This window comes from Pleurodeles waltl, chromosome 8 (assembly GCF_031143425.1).
Source record: "Pleurodeles waltl isolate 20211129_DDA chromosome 8, aPleWal1.hap1.20221129, whole genome shotgun sequence".
Lineage (NCBI taxonomy): Eukaryota > Metazoa > Chordata > Amphibia > Caudata > Salamandridae > Pleurodeles > Pleurodeles waltl.
The window spans coordinates 949,611,466-949,634,024 of NC_090447.1; positions in this window are offsets into that span (position 1 = coordinate 949,611,466).

The window sequence follows — 22,559 nt, forward strand, 5'->3', positions numbered from 1 at the left end:
TGGAAAGATACTGGTGGTTACTGACTCTTGGCTTGTCATAGTTGGACTCTTGGTCTAGGCAAGACTGCTGGTCTAAGGATGATAGTACTTATGTTTGTAGGTGACTATGCCAGTCCTACAACAAGTCACAACTGTCGTCCCAACCCTCTCAGCTCACAAGCAGCACCTCACCAAAAACCCAAACAGTAAAAGGTGATTTGTGGCAGCCTTTATTCATGCACTCAAGAGTGTGACAGCTCAAGAAGTGTTGTGGTTAAACAGACATTACCCCTTTCTCACATGAACAACATGTCTCAATCAAACAGAGGCAATGAAGAAGGTGCAGTAAAGTTTCAATAGGTTTTATTTAGCAAAACTGCAATCTGCGATAAGTTGCATAAGCTGCAATTGTTAGGATATTGAACCGTGCAAGAAACAGAATGGTGAAGACAAGAGTCATTAATACAAAGACCCCCCCACCATCTTGCAACAACATGAGATATGATATATGTCCTAATACCCTAGCATAAGGAGCTTAACCTCTAACCTAAAAGAGAGCTAGGTATGTTTAAACCTAATCTGCCAAGGCCATGTCCATGAGAAGAGCCCCAACCCTTGTAACCTTGGAATGAGGTCTCTTGCTCTGACTTCGTAGGGACACGAAGACTGGGTCAACATCAAGGCAACATGCAGCATTGATAGTAGCGATGAAATCTGATCGAAATCCCTCTGACTATCTGTTTAAGTGAGGAGTATTTATACAGATCTGCTTGGACCCCTGAAGTAGGTCTGTTCCCAAACAATAGATAACAAGACATGCTTGGCACGGTAATTTATATAAACAATTCCCTCGAAAGAGTGAAGAGGGAAAGTAACTATTGTGAACACCTACAGTTTTTTTTATCTTTGCCGCTTGATATTGAGGCCTTAGCGCAGTGGCACTGATAACGCAAACTAAAACATGGGCTTAACTAAAAACATGGCAGTCATCTTAAAAGATTTCATTAAATAAATGTGCTAAAACAGAGCAAGCTAAGTAGGGTATAAGTCACTAGATGACAATGGCACGAGTCTGCAAGCCAAAGGCTAATCTAACTCCTGTATCCCATTAAAACAAACTAGGTTTCACCCTCCCCCTTGCCGTAACATGTATGACGTCATAACTTCACGACACCAAAGGTGAATTAATCCAAACGCTAAAAATGCTCTGGACTAAAAGCATGAAAACAAGATTTAAAAAATCACATTTAAAAATGTGTTAAAATCAATAGCTAAAAAATATACAAAGAGATATAGGCCCTCATTCTGACCCTGGCGGTCTTTGACCGCCAGGGCGGAGGACCGCGGGAGCACCGCCGACAAGCCGGCGGTGCTTCAATGGGGATTCCGACCGCGGCGGTAAAGCCGCGGTCGGACCGGCACCACTGGCGGGGTCCCGCCAGTGTACCGCGGCCCCATTGAATCCTCCGCGGCGGCGCAGCTTGCTGCACCGCCGCGGGGATTCTGACCCCCCCTACCGCCATCCAGATCCCGGCGGTCGGACCGCCGAGATCCGGATGGCGGTAGGGGGGGTCGCGGGGCCCCTGGGGGCCCCTGCAGTGCCCATGCCACTGGCATGGGCATTGCAGGGGCCCCCGTAAGAGGGCCCCTAAATGTATTTCACTGTCTGCTGCGCAGACAGTGAAATACGCGACGGGTGCAACTGCACCCGTCGCACAGCTTCCACTCCGCCGGCTCGATTCCGAGCCGGCTTCATCGTGGAAGCCTCTTTCCCGCTGGGCTGGCTGGCGGTCTGAAGGAGACCGCCCGCCAGCCCAGCGGGAAAGTCAGAATTACCGCCGCGGTCTTTCGACCGCGGAACGGTAACCTGACGGCGGGACTTTGGCGGGCGGCCTCCGCCGCCCGCCAAGGTCAGAATGAGGGCCATAATGTCGACCATGACAAGCACAGCAGGCTAAAGTAAAGGCAATAAATGTTCACTTTGGATTTGGTGTAATAAGCCAATCATTAAATTGTCTAACAATAGTCATGATCTTGAAGAGCATCTTCAAAGCAATCGAATGGAAAGGACTTCAGGAAAGTGGCCACATTGTCACATGGTAGATCGATCACAGGATAGGCAGACGGATCCATGGAGCAGTAGTGTATAGAAGTCTCTTGTGCAGGTTTGTGTGCAGTAGTGGCATCTTCTGTAGTGCAAAGAGCCAAATTGTTCAAGAAGGATGGCTCATAAGTGGCCTCGCAAATCAGCCTTAGTGTCAAGGGGCATGACCGTAAATAAACCCTCATCGGGGACATCAGCAGTTCTTGGTCCACAGGAGGCACTGGCGTAACAGCAGGACACACTGTAGGTAAGTGTTCGACGAGGCACCATACGCAGCGAAAGACTGGTTGCATGCACCTTAGGAGTGGTCGGAATGACAATGACCAATCACGCTCCAATTCCTCCAGCAAGGAAGCATCAAAGACCTGAACCATGAGTTTACAGCACAGTTGAGCTGGTGGCAGCGGCTCCATTGCTTTGCATAGGTGGAAAGACACAACCACTGCGAATCAGAAGAAACAGGAGCAGTATTGCACCAATCAATGCCAAAATTATAAGAAAGCTGCCAAACACACTTGAAAAGAGTGAATGGATGGCCGATGGGATGACTCTGAGGACAGTCTGGAATTCCAGACCCAACAGCCTTAAAGAAGTGAAAAATCCCAGTAGTGCTTGAGGCGTTGAATATTTTGGATACCAGCTCTCTAAAGTGCTTGGGGAAGTTGGTATTTAATAGATGATTGTATCTCGGTTGATGATCATGCAATCTGGATAGCATACGTCTCTCTAGTTGATGTCAACGGGACTTGTTTTTGAAACAGTAGCACCCTTAGTCTGCTCTTCTTGTCATAATTTATGTTAACACTATCAATGTGAGGCCACATTTCTGATTCTTTTATCTCTTGTGTGGGGGGGAATAAAACGTGTCCACAATACGTAACGACCTTAGAGACTGAAATTGTGTGGGCAATTCCTGGTCGCATACTGCAGCAGCTTTGGTTACTCAGCATCACACAACTTCCATTCAAAAGTACATGAAATGCTGGTTAAATCAAAGGGACGGGAGTTCCCTTCAGAAAACAGACCAAGTTTGTGACCCCCGCATTGCAAAGGCCATGAAGGGACACCTACTTGCAGATCATTGAATGACTAAAAGTAGTCTCACATTTGCTTCCACTAAGAAAGACCTCTGTTTCGCCGTTCAGACATTTATAATCAAAGGGGAACACCCACTCTCCTTTAATATAGCTATCGCCTAGTCGCTCATACCTGCCCACGGCAAGCTGTTTCAGCCATTTCGAAAAATTAAAAGTGGAAATGGGCAGATTAATATTGCCATTTAGGAGCTATACTGTTGAAGGATTCTCTGCAACTGCTAACTTCTCTATGTGAAGCATGGTGAAACTTGCTCCCCTTTTAACCATTGTCTGCTGCTCCCTGGTTAAAGATTGTGAACAATTCACTACCGTTAATGTACTTACATGGAATTCAGCCATCTTTCCATGTCTGTGACGTCCAACCTAACTGCATGATGGAAAGCAGCTGACTTTGTCCATGATATAAAAGGGACTTGTCTGTCTGAAAAATATCAATTGCAGACGACAATATGGGCCTGATTACAAATTTGGTGGAGGGAGGTAATCCGTCCCAAATGTGACAGATATCCCGCCCACCATATTATGAGTTCCATAGGATATAATGGACTCATAATACGGAGGGCAGAATATCTGTCACATTTGGGATGGATTAACCCCCTCCGCCAAAGTTGTAATCAGGCCCATAGTTTGCTAGGGAATAAATCCTGTTGGGCAGAGTGTTCATGCCATTATCGACAACTGCTAAAGCCTTTTCTAAGTTTTCCTTATCTACTTGCCTTAAACGTGCAGCAGCTTCTATCTGAGAAAGCTTCCAGATCTCCTCATACACCACATAGATTAATCTTTTATAGCGTAGCTTTCTAGGACCTAGAAAAAAGACCTGTACGCCTACATCTTCAGAAAGAGTGTTAAGCTGTTCTTTATCTGTGGCTAACGTGTTAGACTGTACCCATTGTTGGCACAGTTTACCCACACTATACCCATGTGTTGACCCGAGACGAAGCAAGGGTCTGGCCGGCTGATCTTGAAACCCCCTGAGGAAATAAAAAACATGCCTAACATCCATTGGTGTCTATTGGCCAAATCAACCACCTGCCGGGACTGGAAAGTGAAGAGTTATATGTATCAGCCTGAATCTTTGCATCTAGCTCTTCCTCAGTGTAATTCAGGAAGAAATGCTAATCATTATACTTTGCTGGTGTGGGAATACTGGGCGTGTTCATTTCCTTCATTTTTGCTAACCCCAGATAGGATGTATGTTGATTGGTGTCATTTAAAAAGATCATTTGCACAGGAATCAGGCATGCTCTAAATAAATCTTCCCTACCCTATATTTGCCAATATTCTGTTCCCCATACACTCTTTAGATCAACCGTGTTCCTCCAGTATTCGTAACCTTCAACTGCAAAACGGGAAAAAAAGGAGTCTGAATAAATCAGCTTTGTATCAGTTAGCAAAATATTCCTAATTTTGAAATGAGGTAACTTGAAATAATATGACCCTGGATCTTTTGTGTCCTGCCCATAAAAATAAGTGAATTTATCGGTATAATGTTTTGGGCTCCCCACAGGTGGTGTTGAACAGTGTTCCCACTGTGTGTAGTTAAGTACTGGTCTGTGTCTAGTGGCACGGTGCAGGTAATGATGTGCCCAGTTATTGTAGCAGAACATTTCCCCATAATTCCTTGTATGTCTAGATCTATCATCACTTTCAAACACTGAATAGTCCTTAATTTCAGTTAACATAGAAACAACTCTCTGGCCATCCCAATCATGAGATATGACACCAGGTGTAATTAAATCTGTCATAGAAATTTTTGAATACATATGGAATTTGAATGACCTCAGTAGACCCATATATATCAAATGGAACGTTGTCCCACACAGTCCCATCAGGAATTGTTATAGCTGAAATGTTCACAAGGGACAAGTCTCTTCAGACCTTATGTGAGGAATGATATGGAGTTAAGACTTTATCCACAAGCTCAACTGAGGAGCATTCTGCAAGTTAATGACCATTTATGAGGTAATGACCATTTATGAGCAAAAAGAAAACATTCATGAAACCAATCCATAAAAACAATGCAAAAAATATCAAGCAGAACCATAAATAGTTCCATGGGTGTATTTAGTTATGTTTAAGCCATAGGTACAGCTTACTTGCCTTTGATACATTTTCAATTACTGGAGTGAATGAGTCTGAAGAAAAGTCATCAATGTCAATGAAATAGCCAGAGGCAGTCTCGGCATACGTAGGAGCAGGTGCATTACTGGTGGATGGATCCACTTCACGTGGAGGCTCATAGTACACAGTGTCGTCAGTCTGTGTAGTGTTGGTGTAGAAAACAGCCAAATCGGACAGGTGCTGTCATTGATGTGGTAACTGGAATCAGCAAGAGCTCATTCTCCACCCTCCGCACGGTCGAGGAGGTATTTGTAGCATTGTTGGACATGCTTGTGTAGTTAGAAGTAGTGTTGTTATTTCTGCTTCAAAGAGGTTTATCCTGTTGGGTAGTGAGAGGGGACCAGGAGCTTCCCAAGAGACCTCTGGGTCTACTGTGTAGGATCGGCCACATGGCAAAGTTTGACATCGCCAATGGAAATGAATCTTTTTCCTTTGGAACCACGCAGGGGTGGTAGGATGACAGTTCTCGTACCTTGTACTCTCAGTGCTTGGACCGGTGCTCTGTAAGATGGACCGAATTCCTTCTTCACAGTGATCTTCTCACAAACAAGATCCCCATCTTTAGGAATCCGGCCAGTGGAAGATGTTGGTAAATCCCTTATTCCTGAAGTGGCAGCACTGGGGGGTGATTTATCATCACGAAATTGCTGAAGCTCCTGTAAATCAGTGAGACATTCATTTATGTCAAAAGCTGTGTCTGCTGCCACCAAACCAGGGCCATCAAGATCTGGGACATACATAGGTACCCCAAAGAGAACCTCATAGGAAGTGCCTCCCCCCAAGGACCATCTTGGCAGATCATTCAGTGCTCTCTGGGCCCCATATAGGTGAAGAAGCCAGCTGCAGCCAGAACCTAATACTCTGGCTCTTAAGGAATGCTTTCGATCATGGTTCCCCCTCTCTCCTTCGAATTTCCCTCTGGATGGTTTGGTGAGGAGTAATGGAGTTCAACTCCCATCGTCCCCATGGTGTTCTTGAATGCCTTAGAGGCAAAGGTAGGGCCCTGCTCCAAAAGGAATGCTGCAACCACATATGTACCGATAAAGACCAGCAAGTCTTTTATAACAGATTGGGCGTCAGTTGACCGCTGAGGCCATACCGCCAGGAATCTAGAAAAAGAATCTACAGTGACTAGGATGTATTTGTATGCACCATCAGGTTAGAGTGGACTGCAATGGTCCAGGTACACACATTGTAGTGGCCTGCTGGACACTAAGAGGGATGTCTGCAGTGGTGGTTTCAAGATTGTGCCCTTGAGTTGCTGGCAAATGTCACAACAAAGGATGTGTTATTTTGTCTGTTTGTATAGACCTGGCCACTAGAAGCATTTCTGTAAGAGCGGTTCTGTGGCTGAGATACCAGTATGAGCAGAAGCGACACCCTCATGAGCTGCTTTTATTAGATCTCATCTCTAGTCTTCATTGGGGATTGCTCGATCTCCAACCCCAGGAAGTGTTGCATTGGCAACATTCTGCACACTGATGTGGTAATAATATTTTACAGGGTATGCTTTTGGAAGGGCCTTGCCTTCAGCTGAAGCTTTCATGCCAGTCAGAATTTCATTATCCAATCTCATCTGGGAATGTGTCACTGCAGCCACAGAAGCCGAAGCTACTGCGGATTTGGCTGCTTCATCATCCAAAGTGTTGCCGATAACGTGTACTCCTACACGTTGGTGACCCAGTGTATGTACTACATGGACACACAGTAGCTTATCCTTAAGATCAGCCACCCTTCCCCACAATGTTTTGTGTTTTATGGTGTTCCCGTTGGAGTCTCTCAACCCATTCAGTTTCTAATAATTGAGGTAATCATTGTAGGACTGAACGCAGTAGTATGAGTCACAGATAATTAAAGTCAGCAATATTGGCTTTGTGATTTCTAGCGCTAGAAAAAGGGCTTTGAGTTCAGCCAGCTGAGCTGTGCAGTCCCCTAGGGTCTGCCTGTAGGTATTGTGAGGGTGAAAGACTCCATACTTCATCACTCCACTCACGGCTGTAGAAGCAGCTGAATATTTATGTTTGGTACTTACAGCTGGTTGTGCTGAACCAGCAGTATAAATGACAGTATGGTATCTGTCAAGTGGCAAAATATCTTGAGGTGCGAGGTAGTCCTGATACCATACTGTCATTTATACCGCTGGTTCAGCACAACCAGCTGTAAGTACCAAACATAAATATTCAGCTGCTTCTACAGCCGTGAGTGGAGTGATGAAGGATGGAGTCTTACTAATAACCCATTTTCCAACAGGATACTTCTGTGTGTGAGGCAATCAGTGCTGCAGACCCAATGGTAGCATTTAATTTACTGGCCTCGGGTATATGGGTTACCACTTTGCAAGGGACTTACAGGTAAATTAAATAAGCCAAATAGGTGTAAACCAAGTATACCAAGATTAAGGGGTGATAGCACATGCACCTTAGCTCTGATTAGCAGTAGTAAAGTGCTCAGAGTTCTAGTAACTATAACTTGCATTCTAAGGTAACTATAACTCGTGCCTTTGCCATGCACACTTTTCTCATCAATAACTTTATTGCAAATGTTGCAGTGATAATGTTAAAGATGCCGTAGAAGATGTCATCAATTATATAATATGTGGATTCATTAGGCAAAGGCACAAGTTATAGTTAACTAAGAGTGCAAGTTATAGTTACTTGAAATAACTCTAACTATAACTGCTGAATTTCTGTGGTTTTGTACGAGTAAATTCAGAAGCTAACTATAACGTCAATGTAACCTTTGTTTTTTCATTGAAGCTCTATGGTTTTTTCAACATGAAGTACTTTTAATTACTTGACTTCAATCCAATGACCGTTGTGGGGGTTGGCCACAGGTCCTGACCACCAGCCAAGTCTTTATAACCACCCAACCCTGTGCCACAATCAGCCTTTGGCCGTACTCTGCAGGGGTTGGACACAGGGCGTGTCTCAATGTCAGTGGATCTGTGAGTGGTGCATGAGTGTCTGAGTAGGTCTGAAAGTGGGTGTGTGAGTCTATGAGTGGGTCTGAGTGGGTGAATGAATGTCTTTGTGGGTGTGTGAGTGGTTACGTAAGTCTCTGAGCGCATGTATGAAAGAGTCTTTGAATGTTTTTTTGCATATCCTCGAATATTCTTGAATATCCTTGAATATTCGAATATATCATGCATGATGAAGAAAAATCATTTTAAATTCATAATTTGACCCTAAAACAGCCCTATATCACACCTCTTTAGGTACCTTGACCTCTTACACCACTTATCTTTTCTATTTTCAGCCCCAAGGACCTTCTCTGAGGACATAAAATGGCAGCCGCAACTTTCTAGTTAGGTTGTGGCCAGCTAATTACAACGCTTCTATTCGTGCATGCATTCACAAAAAGGTGTGAATATTTGCAATTTATTCGCTGTTAGAGAGATACAAATTTATTTTCCGTTTAATATCTCCAAAACTATAACACAGATTGAACCAATTAAGCAGAAGCACAATCTGCATACCGAAGGCCAATTTGAGGCCAAATTTTGTGTTATTCTGTCCAGCGATTTGGGCTGTAGTCATGTCTAACGGTCCCTATCAGCACCCTATCATGTCTAACGGTCCTATGGGGATTAATATGTGAAACGCAACTTTTTTTACTCTCCCCGAAACTTTCCATGGATCGGGGACGCTTTTAAAAAAAAAAAATCATGAAGATTCCTCAAACGGTGCAAAGATATAGGCAAGTCAAAAAAAATACTTTTCTATGGAAACATGTTCCTAACTACAACTACCTACTGGCAACTGCCAGTAGGCAATATACATACAATCAAAAATACAAATAATACTTTACCAATAGACAAAAAAAACACAGCTATTTCATAATATACAATTACAAAGCAACACAAACCATTAATATGTGTAAAACATAGATTTTTACAGATTTCAGCTGTTGGACATCATATTTCAGTATATTAGATTGATAATCAGATTCAGATACACGTAGAATTTTGGGATCTTCTGTAAGCTTGGGTAATTAGAGACAGAAAACAAACTTGCATATTTTCTGATCAAATTTATATGTATATAATAATAATAAAGCTTTGAGGTGAAGGAGAGACAAAAGGAAACTTCCAGATCTTGTTTTTCTAAAATAATATTGTGAAAACAACCATGTATATCTCAAAGGTAAGGGGATAATACATCTCTTAGGTAAGGAAAAAGAAGAGCCAATTGCCATACCTCATTTTTCTGCATAATGGTATAAACTCAAACATCCATAACTCAGAGGGAAGGGTGATATCCCAAACATGATAATACCAAAAGCACCTGGGCTAAACATCAACACAAATTCTGTCACTGTGCAAACCTCGAAGCCTCTATGCCCACCACAAATGGTTCCAGTGTCTGTCCTCAAAACACAATTTTCCACAGTTCCATCGCATTTACCACAATAGTGATCTCCACAAATCAAGATTATCGTTCTCCCCTGTTAATGTTAGACAATGTGTCAGCATAGGAAACACCCGAAAAGGATGCAGTTTAAGAGACTGCTCACTCAGTGTCAACCAAATCCCGTTACATACCAGTAAGTCAATGTTATTTTCCCAATCCCTTTGATATCTGTCAATCCAGGAGCCTCTAGTTTTCTCAAGCTTATTCCATCACTTGGAGAATTGGAATCAGTAATATCCCACAGTAGTGCCTAATGGCAGAGGAGGAATGTAAGACAGGGGAAACCAGAAAACTGTAAGCAAAGACCCTATCAGCATCAATATAATTTTAAAATATGACATTGTACTTAATACATCATGGCCCTCATTACAACCCTGACGGTGGATATTATAGCGGGGGTAATACCGCCAACAGGCCGGCGGTATAAAAAATGGGATCACAACCACGGCGGAAACTGCCAACACAGCCAGCCACTTTAACACTCTGACCGCCACGCCGGTAGCAACAAACACCATGGCTGTAACCACCAACAGACAGGCTGAAGACACTGTACCTCCCACCCCATCACAACCCGTCCATCTGCCAGCTTTTCCGGGGCAGTACCAACTCCATCAAAAGCACGGCGGAAACAGTACTTGGAAGGGAAACCACTCACCTCCCGACACTCAACAAAGAACAAGGATGCCATGGAGCCAGAGCTGCACGTCCTGCCCATGCTGGTCTACCTCCTCATCTACCAGGAGTACGAACGGCAGCAGCAATGACCACGGTGAGTACTGCACCTAGTACACAGGGGAGGGGAGGAAAAAGAGAGTGACAAACACACGCAACATGCAACTCCCCCAACCCCACCCTCACCCCCAACACCATACACACAAACACATGCATCAACATTACATTTACACCCCGTAACCCCCTTGGAGAATGCAAGGACAAAAGTAATTGAGTCAAATCAGTGATATTTAAGAAATAGTCAGATATACATTGTCCACTCAAAATATCCGTGGGCCACTGGGCCAAAACTCATAGGCCAAGCCAACACTTTACTCCTGCTTCATACGGAGAGAACACTGCAGTGGCATCAGGTCAAAAACACACAGGCACCTCAGGGACACGGGGAAGGGGGGCACCTCAGCCGGAAGATGAAATAACGTCACTACTCCTGGAGGGGTCTCCATGCCCACAGGCATGTCCTGGGGAGTGCAAGGCCACAGTCTCTCAAGTGGGTGGGTTGCCCACTGCTTGGTCCTAGGGAGTAGAAGGCCACAGTCTCTCAAGTGGGTGGTATGCCCACTGCTTGGTCCTGGGGAGTGCAAGGCCACAGTCTCTCGAATGGGTGGTTTGTCCACTGCTTGGTCCTGGTGAGTGCAATGCCACAGTCTCTCAAGTGGGTGGGTTGGCCACTGCTTGGTCCTGGGGAGTGAAAGGCCACAGTCTCTCAAGTGGGTGGTTTGCCCACTTCTTGGTCCTGGGGAGTGCAAAGCCACAGTCACTCTAGTGGGTGGTTTGCCCACTGCTTTGTCCTGGGGAGTGCAAGGCCACAGTCTCTCAAGTGGGTGGTTCGCCCACTGCTAGGTCCTGGGTAGTGCAAAGCCACAGTCTCTCTAGTGGGTGGTTTGCCCACTGCTTGGTCCTTGGGAGTGCAAGGCCACAGTCTCTCAAGTGGATGCATAGCTCCATTGGATCTGGCTTTGTGCCCAGTGTGCTTCATCCTGCCAAGGATAGGGTCAGTGGATGACATCTTCTACTGGTTCTGGAGGGGGCTTCGTGCCCAGTGTGCTTTATCCTGCCAAGGATAGGGTGAGTGGATTGCATCTTCCACTGGTTCTGGATGGGGCTATGTGCCCATTGATGCAACACTTGAGTTCACAGTCCCTCACCTGGGTGTCTGAGGCACGAGATTTGCAGGGACCAGGTTGCATGATAGTCCAAACTGGTGGTAGTGCCGGTGCTGGTGGGGGTGCTGCCAGTGGTGGAGGGAGGCTCCAGCCCCTCTACTGCAGCCTCGGACGGCTGCCCACTGGGGCTGCTGCTGCTGGTAGTGATGCTACTGTCAGCTGTGCAGGTGGCGGTGCTTGCAGCGGTGCCTGCGGCGGTGCTAGCGGTGGTGCATGTGGTGGTGCTGGCCGTGGTGCAGGTGCCAGTGGTGGAGGGAGGCTTCAGCCCTTCTCCTGCAGCCTTGGATGGCTGCCCACTGGGGCTGCTGCTGCTGAAAGTAGTGGTGCGTGCGGTGGCGCAGGTGGCAATGCAGGAGACGGTGCTTGTGACGGTGCTAGCGGCAGGGCTGTTGCCGGTGCTGGCCACGGTGGAGGTGGCAGTGCTGGCGGGTGTGCTGGTAGCCACCAGGCCTTCACCTGCAGCCTCGGAAGGCTGAAGTGCCTTGCCTTGTGTTTTGTGCCCCTTCCTCACTTTGGCAGATGGTGGTGTGACCTTGGGTCTGGCAGCTGGAGTCTTTGAGGTGGCCGTGCTGGGTGGTTGTGGCTCCTTCCCTTTGCTGGATGCTGTCCCCCTCTTCACCTTGCCAGGTGGCAAAAATGGTTTTGGCCTTGGCAGGGGTTGGTGGCACACTGGCTGGGCTGACGGGTGCCCCCTTTGAGCCTCTGATAGTTGCAGGAACCACAGCGGATGTCGACTTGGTGGCTGAGGTGCTGGGCTGGGTTCTGGCCACCCTGGCATGAGAGGAAGGACAGTGGGGGAGGGGTAGGGAAGAGATCAATGTTTGCCATGAAAAGCTTATTAGAGACACTGGGGTAGGAAGAGGGAGAGTGTTTGGAAGTTGAGGAAGAGGGAGTGGTTGTAGGTGTCTGTCTGCTGAGTTTGGGTGCAGGTGCATGGGCTGGATGCTGTTGTGAGATGGATGGCTGTTGGGTGGGTGGGTGCCATTGTTTGTGTACTTTGGGAGGAGGGGGTCACAGACACAATGGTAGAGGACACAGGGGACGTGTGCATGGATGTGGGGGTGGTGACTTCCAGTGAGGGATGTGTTGTGATGGGTGTGCTGGTATTGGAGGTAGTGGATGAGGATGTAGTGCATGCAGGTGTGAGTGGAGACGCTATTGGGAGGGAGGTGGACGAGGAGGAGGAGGGGGAAACAGTGGAGGCAGTGGATGTTGGTGTGTCTGCATGGGGATTGTGCTTGTGTGAGTGCCTATGAGATGAGGTGTGGCGCTTGCATTTGCCTGAGCCACTTGTGTGTGTTGATTTTGGTAAATGCTGGTCTGAAGGCGTGCTTGTGATAGGCTGGGGTTGAGGGGATTGGGACTGGGTACAGGAAGTTGGAGGGGGAGGCTAGAGACAGGGACAAGGGCTGCCATCAGTGCGCAGGCCAGAGCCTGAAATGCTCTCTGCTGAGCTGCCACGCCAGAGTTACTGCCCTCCAGGTATGCATTTGTTTGTTGCAAATGCCTCTCGACACCCTGGATGGCATGCAGAATGGTTGACTGCCCAACAGTGAGAGATCTCAGGAGGTCAATAGCCTCCTCACTGACTGGGGCGAAGGAGATGCCCGAGTGGGCATGGGAAACATGCTGAGCAGCTGCCGGGAGCTGGGGTGGCTGCTGTACCTGTTGTTGGGGTGGGCACAGAGGTGTCCGCCACCGCCAGGGAGCTTCCATCGGAGGAGGAGTCGCTGTCTGTGGTGTCCCCTCCTGTCCCCGTCGTGGTGCTTCCCTCAACCTCCATCCCACTGGTGCCCTCACCATCTGTGGAATTAGCCTCCAGGCCCATGTGGGATGCAGCTCCCTCTGTCACCAGTGCCTCTGCTCCTCCACCAGATGATGCTAATGCACACAAGGACGGGGTGAAAAAACAAAAAGGTGGGGAGAAACAGAGGATACACTTAGTCAATGCCAGCAACACCACTCCCGTTGGCGTACACAACACACAGGGAGCAGCTCTCTTTCAAGTCTCTATAACGCTATGCGCACTGGTTCTTCATAAGGTACTCACTCCACTACGTTCCCGTGCATACTCTTTCACGATGTACTTCTTGAACTTCATCTCTGATCCCTCGTTTTTTGATTGTTTCTCCTTGCTGGTTCTGTCAACTGTACATGACTTGATATTGGTCTGGATTAAGACATTGTCTATATATATTTTTTCTTTTTGTAATATTGTTGTACTCTCATAAAGTAACTTTGTTGTCTGTTGTGTTTTTGCTACATGTATGTAAAGTAATATCTTGTATATCAATGTGTTCATGTTATTTCACGTATGCCATTATATTACCTTACTCTTTTATGGTTATATGCTACTTTGCAGCCCTGAAGAAGCCCATTTGTATAGGGCAAAACGCGTTGGCTGCTCCTCTTCATGAACCTTATGTTGTAACAAGCTTCTTACATCAATTAAAGTTTTCGAGAAGAAACTAATAGAAGCTCCGCATCATTATTTGCTCAATAGTATTGGACGTTCTGTATTTACTGTGTCTCATTGGATGTTTTGGAGTGGTGCACCCCCATATTGCTTTTGTACTATTGAGGTAGGACATGGGAGCTACCCTACCATGTTCGCACTGGCCTGGGGGCACCCACAGCCCCATCCCCCACCCAGCTAAACCTTAACAGACACAGTCATGATTCTGAATCTGTACTCAGCCCCTTGTGGCTGCTGTGATGCCTTCAAGTGTCCATCCAACTCCGGAGAGGCCACTGCCAGGATGCGAAACATCAGGGGAGTCAGGGTACGACAGGCACCCCTTCCTCGTTGGGAGGCCAGCCCCAGATGGGCCTCCGCCATCTTCCTTGCCCAGCGGCGCAGGTCCTCCCAACGTTTGCGGCAGTGGGTGCTCTGCCTGTCAAAGACCCCCAGGGTCCACACCCACTTGGCGATGGCACTCCAAATACCCTTTTTCTGGTGGGTGCTGACCTGCATGGAAAAGACAGCAGAAAAGGGAATTAGTCAACCGTCCGGACCATCAAACTCATGGCCCACCAGATCCCTCCCATCCCCTGACGCACATACATTGACAACCATACATGCAGCACTCTGGCCAGGATGCCACAGCCCCCCCCCCACATGTGGCTTACACACACAGCAATCCATACATTCATGGCCCACGCTTCATGCTCACAGTGTTCTCACCTGTTTGTGTGGAGGACCGTAGAGTAAAGTGTACTGGGGTAGAACCCCATCCACCAGTTTCTCCAACTCCTCCACAGTGAAGGCAGAGGACCTTTCCCCAGGCACTCATGCCATTGTCACTTCCAGACACAGGCCACAGCAGCACTTGCAGTGCAGGTCCTCTCCTGTTGAAGGTCAGGTAGCAAGTGAGTGAATAAATAGAAAATGGTGGTCACGTCTGTGGCGGTGCGTACCATCACTGCTGGCATACATCGACATTGGCTCCTGGAACCCATAGGGCCCAACGATAACCAATGCTAAGTTGCGCGGCATTCGTCGACCGCCTACCGCAACGGCACTCAACGCCAGCGGAATTACCTCATTTCCACTTGTCCCTCCTCAGAGGTCAGGCAGCCACCGTTACAGGGGGGCACAGGGCATGACATCTAACTGTGTCACAGCAGACATTGGCACAGCAACTGACTCTCGGATTCACATACTGGTTCTGTAAAGGAAAAGATGCATTATTATTGCAATAGATGTTTGAATATGACCCTCTGCTCACTGTTTTTCTCCATAGGCTTCAACCGCTGAGGATGAATATGAGATGGCGACATCCTCCAGTGTACAGATCCCTGGTGGACCTTGCGACAATGGAGGACAGACACATTATCCTAACATACAGACTTGATCAGACCACAATCCAAGAACTGTGTGCCCAATTGGAGCCAGACCTGATGTCAGCTATCCGCCATCCCACAGGTATCCTCCCTCTAGTGTAGGTCTTGTCAGAGCTCCATTTCCTGGCAAGTGGATCCTTCCAAGCAACAATGGCCATGGCATCTGGGATGTCTCAGCCAATGTTCTCCAATGTGTTGACCAGAGTGTTGTCAACCCTGCTGAAACACATGCGCAGCTACATCGTATTCCCCCAGGTGGAGGATTTGGCCAGAGTGAAATCTGACTTTTATGCCCTGGCACATATCCCCAACATCATTAGTGCCATTGATGGTACACATGTGGCATTTGCCCCCCCCCCCCCACGGAGAAATGAACAAGTGTTCAGGAATAGAAAAAGCTATCACTCTATGAATGTGTAGATGGTGTGTTGGGCGGACCAATACATCTCCCATGTGAATGCCAAGTATCCTGGCTCTGTGCATGACACATTTAACTTGAGGAATAACAGCATCCCATATGTGATGGGCCAACTCCAGAGGCACCGGGTGTGGCTAAAAGTTGAGCCCAAGGTCCCCACCCAGTATAAGTTGGTGTCTGGGTTTGGGGTTGTCCCTAAGGGTTATTGTGTGTCTAACAGGTATCCCTCGATATTTGCAGGTGACTCTGGTTACCCCAACCTCTCATAGCTACTGACCCCAGTGAGGAATGCCAGGACAAGGGCAGAGGAACGTTACAACAAGGCACATGGGCGAACAAGGAGGATAATTGAAAGAACCTTTGGCTTCATGAAGGCCAGGTTCCGGTGCCTCCATCTGACAGGTGGAGGCCTGTACTACTCCCCCAAGAAGGTGTGCCAGATCATTGTTGCATGTTGCATATTGCACAACCTGGCCTTGTGATGCCAGGAGCCTTTTCTGAAGGAAGATGAGCCTGGAGATGGTCTTGTGGCAGCAGTGGAGCCTGTGGACAGTGAGGAAGAGGAGGCAGAGGAAGAAGATGTGGACAACAGAAGTAGTATAATACAGCAGTAATTCCAGTGATACACAGGTAAGACACTTTAACTTCACTTTACTTTTCAGTTTTTTTTTGGACATTGTACATAGCAACCTGATTTCCCTATGTCTATGGCCACTTACTGTACACTTTGGCACCTCCATTTTCAGATCTCTGTGGCCCACTCTGGCTCCTGGTATGTTTACTGCTGCCCACTAAAGGTCATTCCAATGTAAATGTAACTGTACATATGACTTGAAATGCTTTGATAATGTTGTACTAATACATATTTGAATCATTTGACAGACTCCAGTTTTGTATTTGTTCCAAGGGTGTTTATTTAAGTGCTCATAAGTAAAGGGGGATGTGCAATGGGCTGGGGTGATGGTGGAGAAATATCCAGTTAGAGTCCAGTCTTTCATTATCACAGGTGCATTGTCCAAGGGGGCATAGGAAGGGGGGCAATGGCAGTTCACAGTGGACAGAGCAACAGAGTGGGACAGAAGGGTGACAATCAGGAGAGTCTTATTTCCTGGCGGGGTCTTGGCAGTGTTCTCTGGCTTCTGCCTGGATTGCAGGGACTGTTTGTGGGGTTGTTCTCCTTCTGCAGGGGGTGGGGTGCTGGTGGCCTGTTTTACCTGTGGGGGGCCTCCTGTCTACTAGTGCCGGAGGAGGAGGGCTGTTCTTCGGTGTGGCTAGTGTCAGGGGCCCTTTGGTGTGCCACTGCCTCCCTCATGGTGTTGTCCATGTCACCCAGCACCCCTGCAATGGTGACCAGGATGGTGTCTATGTGTTTGAGGTTCTCCCTGATCCCCAGGTACTGTCCCTCCTGCAGCCGCTGGGTCTCCTGCAACTTGGCCAGTATCTGGTCATTCGTCTCCTGGGAATGGTGGTATTCTCTCAAGATGTTTGTGAGTGCCTCCTGGAGAGTAGGTTCCCTGGGTGTGTCCTCCCCCTGTCGCACAGCAGCCCTCCCAGCTTCCCTGTTGTCCTGTGCCTCTGTTCCCTTAACCGTGTGCCAACTGCCACTGACCCCAGGTCCCTGATCGTCCTGGGTTTGTGGGGTTGCCTGGGTTCCGTGTAGTGGTGGACACACTGCTGATTGACGTGTCCTGGGGACAGTGGCTTGGGCCCGCTGGGTGGGTGCTGTGGTGGTGTTTCCTGAGGGGGTAGGCTCTGTGGTGAGTTGGGACTGTGGCAGGGTAACCGACTGTCCAGAGATCCCTGAAGTGCCAAGTTGGTCATTGTGATCCAGGCATGCAGAGCTGCAGTCATCACTGTGGGCCTCTTCTGGGGGGGGACTGGATGTTGCTGGCAAGTCCTCCCCGGTGACGTTGACTAAGGGTCCTGTGGGGATGCAAATCAGTGTTATTGTATCTTCGTTTGCCATCTTGTGCATGGGTGTGTTGCCCTGTCTGGTTGTTGTTTCCCTGTCAGCTTTGCCTTGTGTGCAAGATGATTTTGTGGGCTAGGTGATTCTCTCTACTGGGCATGCTGTGGAGATGGGTGTCCATGCAGGTCTGTGATGGGGGTCCATGGATTGATGTGGCATGCAGGGCTTGGTATTGGGATGGGTGGGTTGTGATAGTGGGGTATGTGTGAGCTGGTGGAGTGATGGGATTGAGGGTGAGGGTGGGGGTATGTGATGGCATGCAGGTTGGGGAGAGTAGTAAAGATTTGACTTACCAGAGTTCAGTCCTCCTGCTACTCCTGTGAGGCCCTCAGGATGCATTATTGCCAAGATGTATTCCTCCCATGTTGTTAGTTGTGGGGAAGGAGGTGGGGGTCCACCGCCAGTCCTCTGTACTGCTACCTGGTGTCTTGCAACCACAGAACACACCTTCCCCTGTAGGTCATTCCACCTCTTCCTGATGTCATCCCTTGTTCTGGGGTGCTGTCCCACGGCGTTGACCCTGTCCACAATTCTCCACATAGCTCCATCTTCCTAACAATGGAAGTCTGCTGCACCTGTGATCCGAATAGCTGTTGCTCTACCCGGATGATTTCCTCCACCATGACCCTTAGCTCCTCCTCTGAATACCTGTGGTGTCTTTGGGTGCCATGGATGTGGTGTGAGTGATATGTGTGAGGGTGTGTGGGGTGATGTGTTGGGGTGTGTGGTGTGAGGTGCATGTATGGTGTATGGGTGATGGTGTTTTGTGGCTCTGATTGAGTGGGTGCTCCTGGCTTGTCTCTCTCTGTTTGCTCTCTTTTTTTTCACTGTAAGGGGTTGTGGTTAATGTGGGTGTTTGTTTTATATTGGATTGGGTGTGTGGGTGTAGTGTGTGTATGTGTATGTGTATCAGGTGTGTGTAGTTTGAATTGTCCAATGTGGTGTAGTTTTGTAAGTGTGTGTGTATTTTGAGTGCAGTGGTGTGTACTGCCAATTGTTTACCACGGTTGAAAGACTGCCGTGGTGATTCGTGGGTTGTGATACTGTGGGCGTATTCCTGTTGGCGTAACGGAGTATTCTATTTATATGAGATATGTATATGTTTAAAACAAGGAAAGTTATCCAAACGGCACTCCAAACAACAAATTATTTATTTATTTGAGGCTGTCACCATATTTTAAGGAGAACAATTTCTCTACTTGCAAAGGCTACGCGTTTCAACCAATGTGGTCTTCTTAATCCTCCCAAGTAATTACAGAAGCCCCATCTCCCTTACTAAATATACCCATGGTTTCCCTAGACATAAAAGACAGATTATTATTGAAAAAAAACCCATTTAAGACAGTTTCAAAAACACCCCAGATACATCCAAAGCTTAAATAAAATAAAATCATCCAAAAATAATAATATCTCAGTTATTATCAAAGTATATATCCAAAATGTCATTAGCTCAAAGTTTAGACTTTTTTTTTGAGATTTTTCAATTTTTCAAAATACTTTTTGGCAAATTCTTAATCTTATAATTTTTAACAGAAAAAGTATAATCTATTGCCTAATATAATGACCACCACCATTTTGGCCAAGTGGCCATTCACCCAATTTTTCAGCAATATTCCATTATCCCAGGAAATATCTGAGGTATTGCAGTCTTTTTTAAAAGAAAAAACAATTTCTCAACTTATAAAAAACAAATATATATATATATATATATTTTTTTTTTCAAATACACCAATTATAACTCAGGAGTTTGGACTGTCAAACAAATGCAAGTCATACATATTACCCCACTAACCAAACTTAACATAAACCTGATCTCAAATTCCTTTTTAGGTCCCATCACAGCATTGCTTGCATAATGTGAGGATTAACCTATACGCACATAACTTTCCTCATCTTTGTTCAGTCCCCACGGATGTCTGCTATTGAGCCTAATTATGTAATCGGACTCCATTCTTCTCAGACTTCGTTCCCTGTCACCTCCTCTTGGAGATAGCTGTACCCTGTCAATTCCAAAAAATGACATTACCTCAATTCTTCCTTGATGTAAAAGGTTACAGTGGTGAGCCACCGGATAAGAAGCATCATTATTCTTGATGGCTCGCCAGTGTTCCAAAATGCATTTCTTCAGGGGGAAAATTGTATTTCCCACATATTGAAGCCCGCATAGGCAAATAATCACATAGATTGCATAGTCAGAATTACAATTCAAAAATATTTTTATCCTAACTTTTTGCCCTGTGGGTAGTACATATGTTTTTTTGGTTTTCACTGTTTTTGCAAGCCTTGCATTTTGTACATCTGAAAAAACATTAATGTTTATCCAAAAAAGTTTCCCTGTCCTTCATCTGATAACTATGCAGAAGTATATCCTGTAGGGAACTAGTTTTCCTGTATGTGATCGTTGGATGTGGGCCAACAAGATGGCCAATAGCTCTGTCAGTTCTAATTAAATGCCAACATTGTTTCAAAATCTTCGTGACCTGGTTCGAATGAGCATTGTAGGTAGTAATGCATCTCATAACCTTATCATAAACTTGCTTCTATCTTGGAATAAGAAGAGTTTGTCTGTGTACCCTAGCCATTTTTGCACTGGCCTCCTTAATTACTTTTCTGGGGTATCCTCTGGATTGAAATCTTCTACTCATATTTGCCTGTTCGCTATGAAAACTTGTAGATGCACTACAGTTTCTCTTAGCCCTAAGTAATTCCCCATACAGTATACTCCACTTCAATCTTGGTGGGTGATGGCTGCGGGCATGTAAGATGCTATTGCCTACCGTACTTTTACGGAAAAGTCTTGTCTGAGGAATTTCATCCTCTATTACAACTTCAACATCCACAAATTCCATGACCTCTCTGTGTTTTTTATACGTAAATTTGAGATTGAGCTCATTAGTGGGCAACCAAGCCAGGAAATCCTGTGGGACTTTTTCTGGTCCATCCCATATTAGAAAGATATCATCGATATATCTTGCCCGAAATATTATATGCTTAGTCCATTCTCATTTTCCTCCATCATCACATGTTGTGTCTCCCACCATCCCATAAATAATCAGTCATAGCTAGGAGCAAAGGAACTTCCCACTGCAGTTCCTGTGACCTGCCTATACCATTCATCTTCAAATAAAAAGAAGGTGTTCTCCAGGAAAAACCTCAACATCTTTAGGAGCAATTCAGAATGTTCATATAATCTTAAAGGCTTTTCCCTAAAAAAATATTGACATGCCTGAATAACTAAATCGTGTGGGACACATGTATATAGGGACACCACATCTATGGTCACCATAATATAGTGATCCTGCCAAGGTATATTTTGTGATAAAGTCCATACTGTCTCTACAAAAAGAGACCAGACTAGAAACATAAGGACATAGGAAATAGTCAAGGTACACAGAGGTATTCTCTAATAAGCTGCCTTTTGCCAAACTATTGGTCTACTAGGATGATTGCCCCTATCCTTGTGGATTTTCGCAAACATGTAAAAACAGGGTGCTACCAGTTTTTCAACTAACAAAAACGTTAAACTCATCCTCAGTGAGAAGACCATAATTATAATTTTCTGTCAATAACTCATAGAATGATGTTAATGAGTTCTTATATGCTGTTAGCGTCGACTTTTCATGACATTTTGACGACAGTAACTGTCTCCTTGCTTCCTTTTGATATTTTTTCAAATCCCTTAATAAAACATTACCACCTTTGTCTGCTGGTTTGATCACAAAGGAATTTGATTTACTAAGTGAAATTAATGCTGCACGTTGTACCGGTGTTAGATTAGTCACAAACATATTCCTACTGTCCTTCCAGAGTTTAAACAAATCAAATACTACTGCCTCACGGAAAGCATCAATATTGTCATGGGGAGTCCTAGGATTACATCTAGATTCCAGCTTGAATTTATTCTCACTCATTCCCCTTGTTTCCAATCCCAATTCTTGCAATAGTTCAATCTCTGTCCCAACCTCTTTCTCCTATTTCCAATTCTCTAAGGGTGGCTAGACCACCAATGTCACCTATTGTCAACTCTGTAGATAAATCCATCAGAGTTGAATTTGTCTCAGGATACAATGGAATAAACAATACTCTTCCAATGTGGTAAATGATTGGTCTGGTGGGCTACAAGTACCTGGTTGTTCCTCAATGTTAGAAGGATTTTCTACACTCAACTCAGATGACAGAATTTCTTGCTTTCTTAGAGCCTCGTTATGTTTGAAGTCCTTCCTCGCCAAATCAAATTTCCTAACAAAGGTAAGGATACAGCCAGTAGCATAATCATTCTTATCTCTTATAAATTTCCTTTTCTTTTTCGTCTTTATATCTTCCTCATATTTGCCAAGTTGTCTCTCCATCTCCTTATAGAAACTGTGTATTTCCTCCTGGGCTCTATTGTTTTCCAGGGAGGCCCTGATATTTTTAATGTTCTCACTTATTTGTGAAAGTTCAATCGCTGCATATTTTGAGAGCAGCTCCAACATGCTCTCATAAGTAGCCGCCATCAACACAGACCATTCTTCCAAAAGTTTAGGATGAGGGTTTGGGACCCTACCACCAGAGCTAAAGGATCAGGATATTCCTACACTGGCCCCTTTTCTTTCCCAGGATGGCTGACAACACTTCAACAGCTTCTTTTGTTGAAGTGTTATCAGCCAATCAGATCTCAGCACAAGATCGTTAGGAGTCACAAATCTTTCATGTCCCTAGATATAAAAATGTGCTTT